Source organism: Giraffa tippelskirchi, chromosome 1 (genome assembly GCF_054371585.1).
Source record: "Giraffa tippelskirchi isolate mGirTip1 chromosome 1, T2T-mGirTip1v1.2.pri, whole genome shotgun sequence".
In the NCBI taxonomy this organism is placed as follows: Eukaryota; Metazoa; Chordata; class Mammalia; order Artiodactyla; family Giraffidae; genus Giraffa; species Giraffa tippelskirchi.
Window position 1 is genome coordinate 195,752,620 of NC_137275.1, and position 22,205 is coordinate 195,774,824.

At 43.7% G+C, this 22,205-nt stretch overlaps 1 protein-coding gene across 4 annotated transcripts in view; it reads right to left on the bottom strand.

Annotated features, from left to right (window-relative positions):
• The window catches only part of GOLM1 (golgi membrane protein 1), a 96,288-nt gene that overhangs the window by 51,611 nt on the left and 22,472 nt on the right, over nucleotides 1-22,205 (bottom strand). For 2 of the 4 annotated variants that reach the window (XM_081522026.1, XM_081522006.1), the window contains exon 1: nucleotides 5,446-5,626. The exons of the other annotated variants lie outside the window; for them this stretch is intronic. The gene's annotated coding sequence lies outside the window, so the exon portion shown is untranslated. Of the gene's footprint in view, nucleotides 1-5,445; nucleotides 5,627-22,205 lie in introns of those variants that run through there. 4 annotated transcript variants of the gene reach the window in all.

Sequence of the window (22,205 nt, forward strand, 5' to 3'; positions counted from 1 at the left end):
CCCTGTGGATGCCATGGCTACATGATAGCAAGTGTTCCCAAACTCCTCCTCTTGTTCAGGAGTCGGCAAGCTGCAGCCTCAGGGCAGAATCCTGCCAGCCACATGTCTTTGTACACTGTCTAAAAGCTCAGGTTTCAAGCCTTTTAATTGAAAAAAAAAAACAAAATAATAATATTTCATGACATGAGAAGTACGTGGAATTAAAATTTCACTGACATAAAGAAAGGTCTGTCGGGACACAGCCATGACCATTCATTTACATACTGTCATGGCTGTCAGGCTATGAGAATTGTGTAGCTGTGACACAACCCACTGGGCCTGCAGAACCTACAATACCATCTGGCTCTTTACAGAAAAAGTTTGCCAACCCCTGCTGTAGTTCAATGGTTCTCAAAGTATGGTCCCTGGACCAGTAGCATCAGCATCACATGATTATAAAGTTCTCCAGGTGATGCTGATACAGGTCAAGATTGAGAACTGTGCTCTCCAGAGCTCACTGGACAGGTCTGACAAGCGCCTCTTGTTCTGGTCGCACTCAATTATTTTTAAGCAGCGGAAAGGTATGTTGGAGAGGGTGCGTTGTTTATCTTTGGGGAAACATTTCTATACTGTTTTAACATTTCCATACTGTTTAAAGGTTGAGTTTGGATTCCCCAAACTTCCTTGGCTTTTGGCTACAGTCCACCAGGCTCCTCTGTCCATGGGATTCTCCAGGCAAGAATACTGGAGTGGGTTGCTGTTTCCTCCTCCAGGGGAGATCTTTCCAACCCAAGGATAGAACTTGGGTTTCCTGCATTACAGGCAGATTTTTTACCATCTGAGCCACCAGGGAAGCCCCAATCAGAATGAAGTGATCACTAATTCCAGAGTAACATGGCTTCTACAGGACCCTCCCTCACTGATACAGAAAACAGAGAGGAAAGATAAGGTATCATCTACCTGCTGCATGGATATAAACAACGAAGAGCATTTTGATGGGCTAGACCCTCCAGTTCTGGCAGCATCGGAATCAGAGAAATAGCTTAAAATTTTTTTTTTCTAAAATCATTAGTATATTAAAATTTAGTCCAAGAATTCACCAAGGCAATACTTTTAAAAACTAGTAATAGCAAATGAGCCATCTTGAAGTTCCAGCCCAAATGAGCTTCAAAAGACTGCAGTCCAGTCAACCCACAGAACCAGAAGCAATAACTAAACGATGGTTTTAAGCTTGGAGCTGATCTGTTATGGAGCAACAGATGATCAAAACATAAACTGTTATATGAAAAAAGTTACAAAATAGTAATGTTCGTATCCTATTTTTGTTGAAAAAATTTTAAAATAGACTCAATAAGTCAATACATTTTTCTGTAATAGAAAATGTACAGCAAATGTTTATAAAGAAAGATATTTACAAGTTGGCGTAGAGAGGAGGAGGTAGAGAGGAACAGAAAGACGACTTCATTTTTTGCTTTATATCATTTTTTTTCCCTCAAGGAGCCTATCTTTAATGCAAGAGCCAAACAGTAACAATAAAAAATTAAGATGCTAGGAAGATATAGAGTGGTAACATTAGCAAGTTTTGAAGTTCTATTTCTAGCATTCCCAGATGAAATCACAGTATCTTACAGCTTCCTCTAAGACAAAACAATGATACCATATGTATGCATTCTGAAGCAGATAAACAAACTGAACTCATTCAAATACATTCCCAGCTCCCTTCTGTGCTGGCCCCCACCACCAGGGACACCAAGAAAACCCAGGTTCCTGTCTTGAGCCTGGGCAGGAAACAGAGGAAACCCTGGGGCAGCCCATTTCGACCTGGTGACAGCCCATTTCGACCTGGTGACGGGGTGGTTCCTCATCTTCTTCCAACCTCCTGGGCTCCCCTGGAGGCTTATCCCTGTAAAGGCTTATCGCTGCCTTCTCAGGCAAGTGTAAAAATTAAATCAGAGCATTTACTTGTCACCAAGCAAATATTAACTGAAAAGAACTGCTGTGGCATTAACCTTTTAAAGTCTCAGTTTACTCATTTAAAAGAATTACCTGAGACTGAAGTGAGAGAAACAGCTGTCTACCAGTAGGGTGCATGCAGCCCAGAGGGTGGAAAAATCCTAGAAGTTACATTTATTTTTGTCCAAAAAGTAGAATAGCAACTACGTTCAGTAATGTAAATATTACACCACAAGTTAAATATATTATGTGTACACTAATTACTTTACACTGTGTTACACTATACTAATTATACTAATAGTGCTAGTAAAAGCAGGAACTGACTGCACCCTCACAAAGTCCCTTTGTCAAGGGTCACCTGTCACCAGCCCTCTGAGGTACCTGATGCACTCCTCTGGGCAAGCGCACAATGAGATAGATGTACAAATTAAAACTAAACTAAACCTCACAGAGGGTATGAAGCTTTAAGGTTCCCATAAAAAGCACAGATTAAAGCTATACTAATAAACGCCAGCACAGGTGAACACAAGCCAGGGGTTAGGAATGCACCTCCCACCCTGAGTCAGCTTCATCTGAGCGACATCACCAAGTAAAAACAACGATGATGTACTCAGATCTAACAAGATCCAGACCAAAAAAGCTCAAAATTCAAGGAGTATTTGAAAGAGGGTTTTACCTCCACAATGAATCCTACCCTAAGTGTATAATGGATCTTAAGCTACAACATTAGCACATGCACATTAACTTATAATTAAGTAACAAACATACATAGAAAGAAGTGCTAAAACTGGTCTTAATTAAGATACAACTTACATTATGCTGTACTAGTTTTAGATGTTAAATTTTTTTTTTTACTAACAAGAATGAGCAAAAAAGCTTGGAAACCACAGCAAACTATCTCATTATACAGTATTTTTACATATGCATTTTTCCTGTTAGGCACTAGTTAATCATCAAAATCTTAGTGACAAAAGTTTTATTAATGTAGTCTTGAAAGAGAATAAGATCACAATGTAAAAATCTGAGAGGGCGTGCATTTTCTTTTCTGAAAGTGGGGGACATTTCTTTGCGAAGCAAAACAGGCCCTCTGGGAATTTTGGAAATAATCCTTAAACTTCAAGCCAAGTCTCCCTTTCAGTGTAATTTCTTCAGTAACTTGAAAAAGTCTAGAAAGCAGCCACACTCTAAGACCATCTTGGGGGAGCAAGTGAAATGCCATTCACACTTTGTTAAGGTGAAACCCCCTATGGCTCAGCAGGCAAAGAATCTACCTGTCAGGAAATCCCCTGGAGGAGGTCATGACAACCCTCAGCAGTATTCTTGGAGTGGACGGAGGAGCCTCGCCGGCTACAAAGAGTCAGACAAGACTGAGCGACTAGGCACAAGGGCATATCAAGACCATTCCTTCCACATTTGTGAAGTTTTAGAAAATAATGTTAACCCAGTTTTTCTTTTAAACAAAAAAAAAAGTAATTTTTTTCTTATCCCAGTTACAGATGTTATTTCCCATTTCAAGTCATTAAAAAAGAAATCAATCTTTTCCTGAGGCAACTTACTATTTTTCTTCCCTACAGAAAACAACAATAATACAACTGAATTAAAGCCCCAGGCACAGGGCCTCTCCTCCAGTCCCTGCCTCCCCTCACAGCCCGTTCCGGACCACTCCAGGACTGTTTAAAAGCAGGCCACTACCTCACGTTCCCTTTCACTACACTGCCAGTGATGGGATCCTACTCTCTGTCCAGCATGGCGAGTGGAAAGCGACACCCTACCTTCCAACTCTCCCCACACTGGCAGTTTCCACAGGCTGCCTGGCTATCCTTTGTGCTTCAGATGCAGAAAGCTGGCCTGCAACGTTCACAGGATCAGCAGTTCCCTCCTGGCTGGGGGAAGGTGACCATATAAATGGACTGAAGCTGGCCCTGGGCCTGAAACGGTCAACCATTCTCATTGCTGTTTCTGCCCCACCCCTCAAAAAAAGAATATAAATGCAAAATCTTTTCATTCCCCCATCAATAACTGGACCAGCAATTAGAAAACAAATGGCATCCTTATTTTCTAATAGCAATGTTCCCCAATGCTGACCTCCACCCCTCACCCCCAGCATTCCTTCCTCTCATCCTTGGTCTTTCACTTTTGAGCAAAACCTATGGGGAGAAAAGGTGATATCTTCACAGGGGAACAAAACATGTCTTGAAGTGTTGTTTTCTTTAAACATCCTAAGAATTCAATGTCTTTTCACCACTGACACCTTAAAAATTGAGTTCTGACCTAAAAAACGCAAGTCTTAGCAAGCTACTGGTTTCTATTTACAAATAAACATATTCTTCACCGTAGCCTGCGCTTAGCTTAATCTTCTCTAACATAAGGAGGAAGAGCTAAGGATGGATGCACTTGGAGACCCACAAGTACCAACAAGGGATTCGACTTCTCAGGCCCCACGCTACGAAAAAATTCAGAAATACTAAAACTGCCTAAATTTGAGTCAATCTCGTGGCCATGAGCCAAACAGAGTCACTCTAGAGCTGTTAAATATGTAATCAGGCTACTGGACTATCTTACTCTGCCCCTAGGAATGTCCCTCAGTATTTGCATTATTTAGGGCAATTGGACCTTGGAGACCACAAACCAGACAAAGGAAATCTCAAAGCCTTGCAAGTCACACAAGTTTGGTTTTGCAGATTTGGAAACGGGATATCTCAAGCATCACCACGACTTGCCGAATACAATGATTCTAAAATTCCGCTAAAACGAACACTCATCGAAACAGTTATTTTGCCTATTTTGTTTTACCGAAAGACAATCATTAAAAATACTAAGTAGGGTGTGACATATAAAGAGTATGTAAACCCAGGAGACTATTTTTACGGCAGGGCAGAAGTTTTGCGGATCCTCCACGCCGCCAAAGGTGGGAAATACAGGTACAGAAGGAACCCGGAGCATCCCTGAGACGGGATTCGGAAGAGCTCGGGCAGCTCGCAGATCGAGGACCCGGTTTCAAGCTCACCTGCCAGGACGCGACTGCTGCCAACGTGGGCACCGCGGCGGCGGCCCGGGGCGGAGGGGGAAAGAGACGAGCGGCGCGGCCAGCCCGCCCTCCCCGCGTGCCAATCACGCCCGCACCGCTGCCACTAGCGCCACTTCGGGGATGCTCGCTTTTGACTCTGGGTGCCGACGCGCGTGACACAGCTAAGAACAAAAAGAAAGGCCCCGCATCGCCCCAGACTGGCCTCCTCAGGGGAGCCCAGCAACGGAGCGGAGCCCGGCAGACGGAACCCGGCGGGTCGGGGCGGCCCCGGGAAGGAGGCTCCAGCGCGGGGAGGTGCGGGGCCGGCCTCGAGCCCACTCCAGTAAAAGGCTGCGGCCCCGGCGCCAGCCGTGGGAGGGCGGGTGTTTCCGGGGCCCGGCGCGGGGTCCTTGGGCGCGGGCCCGGGGCCGTGGAGGGACAAGGAGAGAGAAGGGGGCCGGGGCGACCGGGGGGAGGGCCGTCAGGCACGCCTGCCGCCTACTCACCTCCTGCCGCGGCTCCGGCGGTCGCTCGGCGCTGCGGGGACCCGTCTCCCTGCTCGCCCGGGCCGCTCTCCCACCGCCGCCGGCCTCGTGCTCCCTTCCGCCCGGAGCAGCGTCCAGCGCCGCCGCGTTCGCGGCCTCTGCAGCGGCGAGTCCCCGCCTCTGGCCAGCGCCCGCGGCGCGCGGAGGAGACGGCCTCGGGAGCGCGAGGAGGCGAGGCCGGGACCGCGCCCGGACTCCCGGCCCCGCGGTGCGCGCGCCCTGGCCCGCGGCCGCTGAGCGGCGGGAGCTGTTAAAGCCTGGTTGCGCCCCCTCTCAGGCTCCTCCCCAGCTCCTCACCGGAGGCTGCCGGCGCGCCTTCGGGACTGGGCTCCGACAGACCAGCAGAGCGGTGTCGCTATTCTATCGGAGGTGAGAAGCGGCGGCGGAGAGAAGGGCCCCAGGAGACCGTCCCCCACTCCGCCCCCAGCGTCCCCCACCTCCACCCCGGAGGAATTTTCCGGAACCCAGAGCCAACCACACCCATCGTCACACTCCTGGTCTTGCTCACGTAGTCCTGGCCGAAACTGCCCAGGAAAGAGGGGCCAAGGAAAAACAGGTATTTGGGAGGTCTATACTCACAAGTTTGTCCTTTTTCTTTCACCAGCCCTCCCCAGGTGGGCTTGATCTCCCTACAGCTATTATCTCTCAGCGCTCATTTGTTGAGCGTTGGGACACTCCAACTGTGTGCAGCAGAGAAAACCCGAAGGCTCTTGGGTGCTGCCCAAGCGGGATCCTCAGGACTTTCTCAGTATGGAGCCTGGAAATAAGAATTTTAAACAGCACCCAGGTGACCTTTTGGCGCACGGAAGTTTGAGAAGCACTGTTGAGCCACACCTACCTGAGGAGACCACAAAACTAGTGACATATAGAATAACGATATGAGAAATGGAATATTTCCTGCTGTATCAGTAAATAAGACTGTCACAGTCATCAGCAGTTGCAGCCTGCCAACGTGAGCCTGTGTTCTAAGGGAACACAGGAAGAATACCAGCAGACTTCGGACACTCCCTACAGTGAGCCTAAGGGAACTTGGGATGTGAAAACCCAGAATACTGGCCCCATAGTTGACATGCATATAGAAGAAATTATTTCAATGAGCTGAGACTCTTGCATTGTCTCATTCACAGAAAAGCGCAAACTTCCTTAACTTGGGATATCTGCTTTCTTTAATTAACAATAATCTTCCGATGTTCGAACTAGCTTGCCCTTTGTTGCAGAACTTCTATAAAACCTGGCTGTTCTCTCACCTTCTCACAGCAGTTGTCTCAGAGTCGCTTGAGATACTGTCTCCCGGACTTGAACTCCCCCAATTCCCACCAAATAAAACATAACTCTCAACTTTTAGGTTGTGAATATATTTTAAGTTGACCTGTACTAGGAAATTATAAAGCAATGATTCTTAACCCTGCTAGCATGGGCCAGACATTCAAATTATCTGGGAGATTTTAAAGTATTTAGATACCAGGATCCCACCTCTAGAGTTCTGAGTCTGAACACTAGTATTTTTGTTTTAAAGCTTCTCAGATTGAACATGTGGCCAGGATTGAGAACAAGTTTCCTAGAATCATCTCTTTTTGAACCTACCTACCTCTAGTATCTGAAAAAAGAACCCCCTGGCTCACTCCTCCCAAACCCCAACTGCAAAAGACAAATGGGGACACACACAAACTCCTGAAGGAACTCTCACAGTCAAAACTGGTTTCAACCAGAACAGACTCCCCTTCAAAAAGTTAAGGTTCTTTACTACCACCTGAGCATGGATCTCCTTAACAGTAGTTATGAGAGGTTTTATGAGTCAAAACCTGAGTCATGAGCTGACAATAATAACTCCGTTAGAGTGATGTTCTAGTATATTCCAAAATGATGTTTTCATTGCCCATTGTTTGACTGCCACCTGGTCAAACTAAGTGTTCAGAAGCTGTGTGTGTGTTGACCATCTGCTCTGGTTGTCCTTGGTCTTGACTTGCAACTCGTGCCTCTGATCCCCTACCAACCTCAGTGACCATAGTCAGGTTTTAGAACAGGCGCAGTATCTTCCCTTATTGCTCTTTTTGGCTCTCCTAGTAACACTTTGCCTTCTTAGACTGTGAACCATAACTTCCGTCTCATTTGCCTCTAAGTATATTCCCATTAGTGTCTGTGATTTATCAACAGCTAATTAGTCAGTGACTAAGCCAGTGATTCTTAAACACTTTATAGAAGAGGTCCATATGTCTAGGTACTAGGGAAGCTGGCTAAATTAATTACATCTTTACTGAGAGGGAATCATCCTTTCCAAGTTTCATGGGGATCTTTATGGCAAAATTTGGAATTAAAGAGTAGTTCTTAAAGTTCTTTTAAGATGCAGTATTTATATATGCAGTGTTGCATATGTGAATTTGGATTTACATTGCTCATAAAGCGCTCTTCTATTTCCTCAAGGCTTCTCACCCAGAATGTTTAACCTAATCAGTTGCTCACCCTAAAAATTCAAGTGGATAGATTTTGATTAAATAAGGGCTTCCCTGCTAGCTCAGATGGTAAAGAATCTACCTGCAATACAGGAGACCAGGGTTTGATCTCCAAGTCAGGAAGATCCCCTGGAGAAGGGAATGGCAACCCACTCCAGTAGAATCCCACGGACAGACCTTGAGGTCACAAAGAGTCAGACACGACTAAGCAACTAACGCTTTCACTTTCAATGGTTAAATAATGTGCAAGGGGCTGTTGTGGTTGGTTGTAGTGCACCCTTGTGTGTTGTCTGTTTAGCTTTCTTTCCTTCACTAGCTAATAGCACCCTATGTTCATACAGGAACCTACCTCCTGCTCTCCAAGGGATACAGCCTTAGTTGGACTGTCAGTCAAAGTAATGTCCTCTCTAGCTCAAGGAGTAGACCATTGTATCAGTTTTCTATTTGCTGCCCTAACAAATTATGACAAAGCTAGAGGGCTTCCCTGGTGGCTCAGAGGTAAAGAATCTGCCTGCCAATGCAGGAGATGCAAATTTGATACCTGGGTCAGGAAGATCTCCTGGAAAAGGAAATGGCAATCCACTCCAGTATTCTTGTCTGGGAAATCCCATGGACAAAGGAGTCTGACTGGCTACAATTCATGGGGTTGAAAAGAGTTAGACACAACTTAGGAACAACTAAGTTGTTAATGACAACAGAGTTACGATGACACAGTTCTGTTGGTCAAAAATCTCACTGAGCTAAAACCAAGGTGTCAGAGGGGCTGTGTTCCTTTCTGGAGACTCTTAGGAAGATCAATTGCATTGCTTTTTCCAGCTTTTAGAGATTGCTTGCATTCCCAGCACATAACCCCCTTCTTTCATTTGACAAACAAGCACTCTTCAAAATCAGTAACATCTTTCTAATCCTGCTTCCATAGTCACATCTCTCAGATCCAGCTGGGAAAATTTCTTCACTTTTAAGAACGCTTATGATTGCATGGGTCCCACCCAAATAATCCAAGATAATGTCTGTGGCTCAACCCTTAATTTAATCACATCTGCAAATTCTCTTTTGCCACTTAGGGTAACATTCACAGGTTTCAGGGATTAAGATATGAACATCTTGAGAGGCCATTATTCTGTCTATAGACCCCTACCCTCAGCTCATTCATTACACTCTATTACTGGGATAAGCAAAGCGATGACCCAAAGACTAAAAAGGATCCGTGTGCACTTATGTCAATGATGGTACCCATCATTTTTGGCATGCAGATCTGTGGGGCTGGTTCCTATGCTCCTCAAAACCTGACTTTTCAGTTTATCCTGCAATTCTGAGGCTTTCCGCATAGCTAGAACTTGCTAGAAATAAATGTAATACATAATAGAACAACAGTGTAGAATCATTTTCAGAGTTCTTGGTCACAAACAATAGAAAGAGCCTTTGTAAATCCTAAGGAAAAGGAGTTGATTGGACAAAGGTCAGGGTCTCAGGGAGTCAATGGTGAGAATCAGTGAAATCATATAAAGTGATTTTCAATCAGTTTGGAAAACCTAGATGTTGCAGAGGGCTAAGCAGCAGTAATCACTGCAAAAGTGACACAGCAGATAGAGTGAGTTTAGTATATATGCCACACTGCAGCATCTATAGGAAATATGCCCTCTAACTTACCCCACTTGTTTGCAACATTGCGCATGATACAAAGCATCCAGAGGGAGCTTTCAGTTAGAGGGATTTGGTTCTATGCCCACCTACCAGGCTAACTGGGACAACTCTGGTTTCCGTAGCTGGACATGGCCACTAATTCCACAAAAAGAAATTGAGGTAATGCCTAAGAAAGAGGATTCTGGCAGACAAATAATCAGCAAATGTCCCCCACAAATGTCCTAAGAGAAAGTCAAAGAGCTGTGGAGCAAGCAGAATTCATGTCTGTCTAGGAAAATCAGGAAAGACTGAACAGAAAATGGGTGTAGGACAGGCTGTCCAACAGAAATAGATTTCAAACCACATATATAATTTAAAATTTTCCAGTAGCTGCATTAAAAAAGTAAAAAGAAGCAAGTGAAAATAATGTTAATGTATTTTATTTAACCCACTATATTCAATATATGATCGTTTTAACAAAAAGGCAAAATGGTTGTCTGACGAGGCCTTACAAATGGATGAGAAAAGAAGAGAAGCTAAAGACAAAGGAGAAAAGGAAAAATATACCCATTTGAATGCAGAGTTCCAAAGAATAGCAAGGAGAGATAAGAAAGCCTTCCTGAATAATCAGTGCAAAGAAATAGAGGAAAACAATAGATTGGAAAAGACTGGAGATCTCGTCAAGAAAATTAGAGATACCAAGAGAACATTTCATGCAAAGATGAGCATGATAAAGGACAGAAATGGTATGGACCTAACAGAAGCAGAACATATTAAGAAGAGGTGGCAAGAATACACAGAAGAATACACAAAACAGATCTTCATGACCCAGATACCCACGATGGTGTGATCACTCACTATAGCCAGACATCCTGGAATGCAAAGTCAAGTTGGCCTTAGGAAGCATCACTATGAGCAAAGCTAGTGGAGGTGATGGAATTCCAGTTGAGCTATTTTAAATCCTAAAAGATGATGCTATGAAAGTGTTGCACTCAGTATGCCAGCAAATCTGGAAATTCAGCAGTGGCCACAGGACTGGAAAAGGTCAGCTTTCATTCCAGTCTCTAAGAAAGGCAATGCCAAAGAATGTTCAAACTAATGCACAATTGCACTCATCTCACAAACTAGCAAAGTAATGCTCAAAATTCTCCAAGCCAGACTTCAACAGTATGTGAACCATGAACTTCCACATGTTCAAGCTGGATTTTAAAAAGGCAGAGGAACCAGAGATCAAATTACCAACATCCGCTGGGTAATTGAAAAAGCAAGAGAGTTCCAGAAAAACATCTACTTTTGCTTTATTGACTCTGCCAAAGCCTTTGACTATGTGGATCACAACAAACTGTGGAAAATTCTTCAAGAGATGGGAATACCAGACCACCTGACTTGCCTCCTGAGAAATCTGTGTTCAGGTCAAGAAGCAACAGTTAGAACTGGACATGGAACAGCAGACTGGTTCCAAATAGGAAAAGGAGTACGTCAAGGCTGTCTATTGTCAGCCTTGTTTATTTAACTTATATGCAGAGTACATCATGCGAAATGCCGGGCTGGACGAAGCACAAGCTGGAATCAAGATTGCTGGGAGAAATATCAATAACCTTAGATATGCAGATGACACCACTGTTATGGCAGAAAGTGAAGAAGAACTAAAGAGCCTCTTGATGAAAGTGAAAGAAGAGAGTGAAAAAGTTGGCTTAAAACTCAACATTCAGAAAACTAAGATCATGGCATCCAGTCCCATCACTTCAGGGCAAGTAGATGGGGAAACAATGGAAACAGTGAGAGACTTTATCTTGGAGGTCTCCAAAATCACTGCAGATGGTGACCGCATGCATGAAATTAAAAGACACTTGCTCCGTGGAAGAAAAGCTGTGACCAACCTAGACAGCATATTAAAAAGCAGAGACGTTACTTTACCAACAAAGGTCTATCTAGTCAAAGCTATGGTTTTTCCAGTAGTCGTGTATGGATGTGAGAGTTGGACTCTAAAGAAAACTGAAGAGTGCTGAAGAATTGATGCTTTTGAACTGTGGTCTTAGAGAAGACTCTTGAGAGCCCCTTGGGCTGCAAGGAGATCCAACCAGTCCATCCTAAAGGAAATCATCCTGAATATTCATTGGAAGAACTGATGCTGATGCTGAAACTCTAATCCTTTGGCCATCTGATGCAGAGAACTGACTCATTTGAAAAGACCCTGATGCTGGGGAAGATTGAAGGCGGGAGGAGAAGGGGACGACAGAGGATGAGATGGTTGGATGGCATCACCGACTCAATGGACATGTGTTTGAGTAAACTCCAGGAGTTGGTGATGGACAGGGAGGCCTGGCGTGCTGCAGTCCATGGGGTCGCAAAGAGTGGGACACGACTAAGCGACTGAACTGAACTGAATGGGACATTTTACATGTGATGAAACATTTAACAGAAAATAAATACACTGCTTCAAGTTTTTAAATTTTTATTTATTTTTGACTGCTCTGGGTCTTCATTGCTGCCCACCATTTTCTCACTGTGGTGGCTTCTCTTGTAGAGGGCTGGCTCTACCGCATGGGGTCAGTGTCCATGGCATGCAGGATCTTCCCAGAGCAAGGACCATCCCATGTCCCCTGCATTGGCAGGTGGATTCTTAACCTCAGGACCATCAGGGAAGTCCACTTTTTTTTTTATTTCAATATAAAAGTAAACATACAGAAGTCAGTTTCTCCTTGGCACCAGCCACATTTCAAATGCTCAATAGCTACATGTGGCTAGTGACTACAACATTAGACAAGGAAGGTGTAGAAGGGTGGTGTATTCACTTGGATCTTATCTAGAGAGAGAAAAAGTACCCAGTAATTTAAAAAGGGTAAGTTTAAATATAAAGATTCTTTAACATAGCATAACAAGGGTCTGGCCAGTAAAAAGCAAAGAGAACTATAAATAATATAGGAATGGGGCTTCTGGTGGTCCAGTGGTTAACAGTCCACCTTGCAATGCAGGGGACACCGGTTCAATCCCTGGTCCGGGATGATTCCACATGCAGCAGAGTGACTAGGCCCATGCACCACAACTACTGAAGCCTGCTCGCCTAGAAGCTGTGCTCTGTGCAACAGGAGAAGTCACAGCCATGAGAAGTCTGCACCTGACATCAAAGAATAGCCCCATTCGCCAAACTAGAGAAAGCCCATGCGCAGCAACAAAGACTCACCACAGCAAAGAAATAAAAATCTAACTAAATAAATAAACCTTTAAAAAAAAAAAGAATACAGGAATGGAAGGTATTCTGAGCAGCTGTTATCATCTGCTCTCAGATCTGCCTGTCTCTCCACCGACCACATGAATAAGATTGAGACCTGTGTGGAGAGGGCTGTGCCTCTCTGAGTGGCAGAGAAATTGCTGTGTTGTCAGTAGAACTTGCTGAAAATCTACCCTCCAGAACTTTCTAGAAATCACCTTCTAAGCTGCCCAAGAAAGCTGTTCATGGGTTGGTTTCTCACTGGAGGTGCTCTCTTACAAAACTGCTCCAGGTGCCCAGGGAAGCTGCGGTTGCTTGGTACTTGTGCTGCAGAGGCTGGGTGTTGCAGGAGACTGGCACAGGCCTGGAAGTGGGGAGAAACACTCCAGCATGATGACAAGACTCAAAAGAGAAAAGAGTGAAGCAGAACAACAGGGGACTAGTTCAGATAGAAGAGTCACTGTAGATGGGAGGGCAGGATAGAAATGTAAGATAGGTAGACCCAGGGGTTCTACCTTAGATGCAACAAGCTATTCTATACAATATTGTAATTTTTCCCAACTACCAGTCTGGTCACATCACCTCTCCCTTTAGTAACTGCCCATGGCTTTTCTTGGCTTATATAGAATCTTAGCATTCTAGGCTATGTGTCCAAATTTCCTCAAACCAAGCCAGGCTGCTATCCTGCGCTCCCCATAGACCAGCTTTCCTCTGCTATTCTGCCTAGAAGGTCCTCCTTCCCCCTTCTCTTTCTTACAACTCAGCCTGAAAGTCCCAGTCAGAACCAACTCTCATAGTACCCACCACATTGTGCCCACCCCACAGTTGTCCTGTCCGTAAAGTTCCCGATGGAAGGGACTCTCCTTTGTTAGCATGGTCTCCTCCCCAGCACTTACACAGTAGGTGCTAGATAAATACTCCAGACTGACCACAAGCTCCTGTGGGTAGCACAGTGCCCAAGACATTGGAAGCACTCTCCAAATACTCTGTGGAATGGAATAGAAGAGAAAGTCCTTGTTGTAAGCCTCTTGCTGTGTTTGCATTTTAGCATCCCTTTTTCCTTCAGGCACCTATTTCTCACAGACTTTTCAATCCTAAATGCCTGTAGTAAACTGAATACCCAAAGATGGATTTCGGTGTCCTAACCCCAATAATCGGTGAATATTGCTCGATATGGCAAAAGATGTGATTAAATAAAGATCTTGAAAGGAGGAGCTTATCCTGAATTATCCATTTGGGCCTGAAATGCAGTCACAAGTGTCCTTATAAGGGAAAAGCCGAGAGTGTTTGGACAGAAGAGAGAAAGAAGCTATGTGAGGAGAGAGAAAGAAGCTTCTGACAGAGACAGAAACTGGAACGATGTGGCCACAAGCCGAGGAGTGCCTGGAGCCAACAGAAGCTAGAAGAGGTAATAAGCAATGAGTTCTCCCCTAGAGTCTTTGAAGAGAGCATGACCTTACCTTCATGACCATGTCAGAATAAAACTCCTGTTGTTTGAAGCCAACCAGTTTTGGTACTTTGTTATGGCAGCCCCCAGGAATTAATACAATGTCCAATTCCAGGGGTGATAGTGACTGGTTCATAGATGGGCACAAGACCCAATCAATGCAATGAGACTCTGTTGCAGGACATTTGCTGGAGCTACTGGAAAACAGAAGGCTTTTTTCCATGAAGGCAACCCATACTAGGAAAAGATAAGCCTAGAGCTGCTTGCAGAGTCGGACTCGACTGAAGTGCCTTAGCATGCATGCATACATTGGAGAAGGAAATGGCAACCCACTCCATGAATGAGCGACTGAGCTTGAATGCATGCATTCTGGAAGTATGAGGTAATATCTCATTGTGGTTTTGATCTGGATTTCCCTGATCATGAATAATGTTGAGCATCTTTTCATGTGCCTTTTGGCCATTTGGGAAAATGTCTATTCAAATTCTCTATTTTTAAATCAGGTTGTTTGTTTTTTCTGAAGTTGAGTTATATGAAGTCTTGTATCTTTTGGATATTAACCCCTTACCAGATGTATCATTTGCAAATATCTTCTCCCATTCAGTATCAGCCTTTCCATTTTGTTAATAGTTTCCTTTGCTGTGCAAAAGTTTTTTAGTTTGATGTAGTGCCATTTTATTTTTGATTTGTTTTTCTTACTTGAGACATATCCAAAAAAATTGTTGCTCAGACCAATGTCAAAGAGCATACTACCTATGTTTTATTCTAATTTTATGGTTTCAGGTCTTATATTCAAGTCTTTAATCCATCTTGAGTTTATTTCTGTACATTATGTGAGAAAGTAGTCCAGTTTGATTCTTCTGCATGTAGCTGTCCAGTTTTCCCAGCACCATTTATTGAAAAGAGTGTTTTTCCCCATTGTTTAATCTTGCCTCCTTTGTCATAGATTAATTGACCAAGTAAGTGTAGGTTCATTTTGGGGTTCTTTATTGATCTATGTGTCTGTTTTTGTGCCAGTGCCACGCTTTTTTGATTACTATAGTTTTGTAGTATAGCTTGAAATCAGATAGAATATATCCAGCTTTGTTCTTCTTCCTGAAGAATTTTTTTGCTTATTCAAGCTCAGGACCACAAAATTTTCAGTAGATACACTTAAAAATTGTTGATGACCCCACAGAGTTTTCCATCATGTGAGTTCCACTGTCAATATTTTAGAAATTAAAAAAATTTATTAATTTAAAAACAGTAAATTTATTACATGTTAATAATAAAATACAACCCACTGTGTGTGCAGTGTCACCTGGCATTCTCCACATGACTTTGTGGGAAATGAGGTTCAGAGGACTAGCTTGAATGTTGATACCTCTGCCTACTGTTCTATCTGTGGCTTACCAACTGTCCTTTGTCTCTGCCTCAGGAGCCTCCTGTTTTCCGTGAGCATCTGTGACACCATGACATGCTAACTTATACCCTTCCAAGGAGGGAAAAACAGCTCTTCATAGTTATTGACATAACCTCTGACTGAGACTCAGCATGTTGTTTTAGTCACCGTCGTGTTTGACTCTTTTGTGACACCATCGACTGTGGCCTCCCAGGCTCTTCTATCCATGGGATTTCCCAGGCAAGAATACTGGAGTGGATTGCCATTTCCTTCTCCAGGTGATCTTCCTGACCCAGAGATTGAACCCATGTCTCCTGCATTGGCAGGACTAAGCAATCAGGAAAGCCTTGAGACTCAGCATACTTTCCATTTTAAAGTGGCAATAGACTTCACTGTATTCACAGTACCCATGACTTTTTAACCAAGAGAAAATACAGATACTTTGACAACATATCATAATGGTATCAAATGTCTCTAAGTAACATTTATGCATGACAACCCTTTGAAATCAAAGTACTTGATCTTGTTGATGCATTAAACAAGCACATATATTACTATATCATTTGTTATATATATTACTACACATTTAATATATTAACAGCTATATTTTAATATGATTGCTTTTTTTTAATTTTGCTTTCATGCATTTAACATTTTTATTCTGAGAATGGGTCCATAGGCTCCCAATTTAGGCACTCTGTTTATTGCCTGAGGCTCTGTATAGCACAGGAAAACCAGAAATAAAAAACATTTCAATTATGGGTCTTTGAATTTCCCAAGCCCCAGCACTGGGATGAAATGGAGGGATGCATGCTTGTTGAAAGAGATTTGGAAGAAATGCCTTGAAAGAAGTAAAGCCTTCTGTACCTGAACCTAGAAGGGAGCCTCAGGATTGGGGGGAGGGGATTGGACACAGGGGTGAGACTGATGAAGTCTGGATGGGGGTACAGAATCTGAAGGGTGGGTTGTACTTCCAGAGGCCATCAGCTTTCTCTTGACATCCAGGAGGCCTCATGGGGGCTTCTTCAGGCCCACAGCCCACGTGCTCTCCATCTGAGTGATCCTCAGAACTGCCTCACCTCAGTCTACCCTCTCAGAGACTGGCTAGGGCCCCCTTCCTCCACAGCCAGAAGCCCCCATGCTGTACCTTTTCAGCCACCAAATTGTGTTCAGTTCCCAACAACCTGCTTCTCCCTCTCTCGATAGCCCCGGATGCAAGCCTGTGAGTTGCAGGGTGGAGCTAAGCCCTTGGAGGGATGGTGCACTGTGGAACAGAAGGTCTCCTGACCTATATTTTAGGTCATCCCTATTTGGGTGAGGTGAAACAGAACCATCTTAAGATTTCCCTCTGGGTTAGAGAAAAACTCTATCATTCACAAGAGAGGAAAGAGTTGTGGAGGTGAGTAGTAATTTTCCCAAGAGTTACTATCTCCCTGTTTTTCTAGTCTATGAGCTGGGAAATGCAGAGTTGCCATTTTAGCCAGCCTGACGTGTCTGTGACCCGGATCCATGGTTGTGTGCAAGCACGTGATCTCCCTGCTTTGTTGGTGCTGATTTCAGCAGTGTGCTCCTACTGCTACGATAATGAGCCAGGGAAGCTTCGCAAGCTGGCCAGGAAGAGCAACCTTCATAAGAGAAAGGATAAATCGGGGCTGTGCTATGCTCAGTCACTCAGTGCATCTTACTCTGCGAATCCATGAACTATAGCTCTCCAGGCTCCTCTGTCCGTGGGGTTTCCTAGGCAAGAATATTGGAGTGGGTTGCCATTTCCTCCTCCAGGGGATCTTCCTGGACCAGGGTTTGAACACAAGTCTTTTGTGTCTCCTGCATTGGCACTGCACCACCTGAGTAGCAAATCAAGGCTACAGTTTGACGTTTGGAAAGGAATAGAGTCAAGAGACATGAAAGTTTGAAATAATGATGGGAGAAATACAGTAGTGGGGCCAGCTTAACCCAGAGGAGGAGAAGGGTCACATTTTAGAAGGCTCGAAAGTAACTTGTCCTACTCCCAACTGTCTCCCTGAAAAAGCCAAACTGTTCCAGACATCTAACTGCACCTTTTGTACTGTATCTCCTTGTGTGTTTACTTGGTCTTCTCTCCAGTGTGTATGTATTTATTTCTTGCTTTGTTTTTGTTTCTTTGTTTGCACCATGTAGCAAGCAGAATCCTAGTTCCCTGAGCAGTGATTGAACCAGTGCCCCATGCAGTGGAAGACACGGAGTCCCAGCCATTGGACCATCAAGGAAATTTCATATACGTGTGAAAGTGAAAGTGTTAGTCGCTCAGTTCGGTTCAGTTCAGTTAGCCGCTCAGTCGTGTCCGACTCTTTGCGACCCCATGAATTGCAGCATGCCAGGCCTCCCTGTCCATCACCAACTCCAGAGTTTACCTAAATTCATGTCCATCGAGTTGGTGATGCCATCCAGCCATCTCATCCTCTGTCGTCCCCTTCTCCTCCTGCCTTCAATCTTTCTCAGCATCAGGGTCTTTTCCAGTGAGTCAACTGTTCGCATGAGGTGGCCAAAGTATTGGAGTTTCAGCTTCAACATCAGTCCTTCCAATGAACACCCAGGGCTGATCTCCTTTAGGATGGACTGGTTGGATCTCCTTGCAGTCCAAGGGACTCCAACACCACAGTTCAAAAGCATCAATTCTTTGGTGCTCAGCTTTCTTCACAGTCCAACTGTCACATCCATACATGACCACTGGAAAAACCATAGCCTTGACTAGACAGACCTTTGTTGGCAAAGTAATGTCTCTGCTTTTTAATATGCTATCTAGGTTGGTCATAACTTTCCTTCCAATGAATAAGCATCTTTTAATTTCATGGCTGCAGTCACCATCTGCAGTGATTTTGGAGCCCCCAAAAATAAAGTCTGACACTGTTTCCACTGTTTCCCCATCTATTTGCCATGAAGTGATGGGACCAGATGCCATGATCTTAGTTTTCTGAATGTTGATCTTTAAGCCAACTTTTTGACTCTCCTCTTTCACTTTCATCAAGAGGCTCTTTAGTTCTTCTTTGCTTTCTGCCGTAAGGGTGGTGTCATCTGCATATCTGAGGTAAGATATTTCTCCTGGCAATCTTGATTCCAGCTTGTGCTTTTTCCAGCCTAGCATTTCTCATGATGTACTCTGCATATAAGTTAAATAAGCAGGATGACAATATACAGCCTTGACGTACTCCTCGCTCAGTCATGTCCAACTCTTTGCCACCCATGGACTGTAGCCCACCAGGTGCCTCTGTCCGTGGAATTCTCCAGGCAAGAATATTGGAGTGAGTTGCCATTCCTTTCTGCAGGGAATCTTCCCAACCAAGTGATTGAACCCGGGTCTCCTGCACTGCAGGCCGATTATTTAATGTCTGAGCCATGTATTTTTAAGCAAACTCACCAGAGATGAAAAATACGTATATCAAGACAGTAAGATGTGAAAATTGAGTTTTTAAAAAAGATCTTTTTCTTTTCCACCACCGAGTATCATTCACATATGGATGGAGCAGCTAGAAAGGTGCACATATGGCAAAGAAGGAAGTGGGGGAGAGAGTGAAGGGGGGTTGCTGAAGACGGGCTTGGAAATTGCCTAAGATTCCAGGACTAGTGATAAAGGGAAAAAATCACTGAGAATACTGACAACACCAAATGCTGGCAAGGATGTGGAGCAATAGGAACTCTCAGGCATTGCTGGAAGGAATGCAGAATGAAACAACCACTTGGAAGACAGTTTGGTGGTTTCTTACAAAACAATATATCCTTCCCATAGGATCCAGCCATCATGCTCCTTGGTATTTACTAAGAGAAGTTTAAAACTTATGATCACACAAAACTTGCACATGAATATTTATAGAAACTTTGTTCCTAATTGCTAAAACTTGGCAGCAACCAAGACGTCCTTCAATAGTGAAATAGTGAGTGGACAAGGAATTTCCTGGTGGTTCAGTGGTTAGGGCTCTGTGTGTCCACTGCAGAGGGCACAGGTTCTCTTCCTGGTGGGGGAACCAAGATCCCACAGGCTGTGTGGTGCAGCCAAACAGAAAGAAAACAGTAAGTAGACAAATAAACAGTGGTACATCCAGACAATGGAATATTATTCAGCACTAAAAGGTAATGAGCTATCATGCCATGGAAAGGCATGAAGGAAGCTTAAATGCCTATTGCTAAATGAAATAAGCCAGTCTAAAAAAGGTTACATACTGTATGATTCCAACTGTGTGACATTCTGTGCAGCTATGAAGACAGTAAAAAAAAAAAAAATCAGTGGTTGACAGGGATTGGGTTTGGGATAGGATTAATAGGTGGGAAACACAGGATTTTTAGGGTAGTGAAAATATTCTGTAATGGTGGATACATGTCATTACACATTTTTTTAAAAACCCATGGAATGTATAATACCCAGAGTGAACCCTAAGGTAAACTATGGACTTTAGACATGATGTGTCAATGTAGGTGCATCATTTGTAACAAATGTATCACACTGATGGGGCTTAACAGCCTCATAGTCTCCCCATAGAGGAGACTATGCATGAGTTGGGGGTGGGGGTGAGGAGGAAGTATATGGGAAACTTTGTTGTTGTTTAGTTGCTAAATTGTGACCCCATGCACTGTAGCCCACCAGGCTCATCTGTCCATGGAATTTTCCAGTCAAGAATACTGGAGTGAGTTATCCTTTCCTTCTCCAGGGGATCTCTAGGGATGGAACCCACGTCTCCTACACTGGCAGGTGGATTCTTTACTGCTAAGCCACCAGGAAAGCCCACAGGAAACTTTACCTTCTTCTCAATTTTACTGTGAACCTAAAACTGCTCTTTAAAACAAAGTCTTAAAAAGTGATTTAAAAATGGTAGATTGTATTCTTAAAGTTAAAATGTTACTTAATCATGCTTCATCTTGTATAAATTATTAATACACATTTGTATTAGTTTGTGAGCACTGCTGTAACAAAGTACTACAGACCAGGTGGCTTAAACAACAGAAGTTTATTTTGGAGGCTGGAAGTCTGAGCTCAAGGTGTCAGCAAGGTTGGTTTCCGTAGAAGCCCCTCTCCTTGGCTTATAGATGCTGTCGTCTCCCTATGTCCTCACACGATCTTCCCTCTGTACCCTGACCTCATCTCCTGTTTTTATAAGGACACCAGTGATACTGAATTAGGGCCCACCCAATAACCTGATTTTCTTAATCACCACTTTCAAGATTGTCTTCAAATATAGTCACATTCTGAAGTGCTTGGTGTGAGGACATGAACATAATGAATTCTGAGAGGATACAATTCAGACCATAGCATGTTTGTAAAATAAAGCTGTTTTGTTGCTTGTAAGCAGTTTTCTAAAAATGGTTGTGGCAACACATAGAATTAAATGGACACAATTCCTTCACTTCATACTAAAACAAGGAGTTGCTAGCTCTGCTCTTTTAAATAAATAGCAAAATTTTGAAAAGAACACAGACTTAGAAATCTGATAAATACCAGCACAAACATCTGTGATAATAGCTAACAATTCCCAGTGATTACTATCTGTCATACCTTGAGTTAAATTCTTATTTACTCCCTGCAACAATTCCGTGAAATTGATGCTATTGTTATTCTATGTTACAAATGAATGTAGGCTTGGAAGTGAAGTGACTGGCTCCAATCACAAAAGTGGGAGAGGGAAGGTTGAACCCCAGGTGCCCCAGGTTCCAGGAGCCAGGCTAGTGGCCATTATGCATTCCAGCTTGTGGTTCACACTCTGACGGTGCTCCCCGGTTCACAGACACCAGCAAGAGCCTTTCTGACCAAGGTCTCTTGGTGACCAGAAAGCATGAATTCAGGTCAGGTCTGTGCTTCCTAATACAAGCCTGGAGCACCATTCCACAGCATGATATTCTTTTCCTCTGTGCCAAAAAGTGGTGTTTTCATGAGGCAGAAATGAAGCTTTGATAGATCAATTTCTTGTATGGAACATTTCAGTACAATGAAATGCACAGACACTTCCTGGGTTGACAAAAGCGTTTAACTGTGTAACCACAAACCCTATTAAGATATAGAATATTACTGTCAAGACTTCCCTAGTTGTTCAGTGGTTAAGAATCCACCTTCCAACGCAGGGCACGGAGGTTTGATCCCTGACTGGGGAACTAAGATCCCACATGCTTCAGGGCAAATAAGCTGGCAGGCTCTCTGTAGCCTGAGCATCACAACTACAGAGCCTGTGTGCCACAACTAAAAAGAAACCCGTGTGTCACAATGAATAACCCTAGATCTGCAACTAAGACTCGACACAGCCAAATAAACAAAAAAAGGTATAGTACTCTCAAAAATAAATTCATAAATAAAGTTCTCTATAACTAAAAACTAACCATTCTCCCCATCAAAAGAAAGAAAGATACAGAATATTACTGCCACAGAAATTTCCCTCATGTAACCCCTGCCCATAGCAGTCAGGGAACCACAGCCCTTATTTTTTTGGCACTTGGGTTTCCCCCCGCCAGGGGCCTTTAATTCATTTGTCAATATCATCAAACTCCTTCAAAGTTTAGTGGTGCTGGGGATTGAGGAAAAAAGATAGAGACGGAAAACTGCACTTCTCAGTGTGTGTGGTTTGTTTGGTTTTTTTTTAATCTACAGAAGCT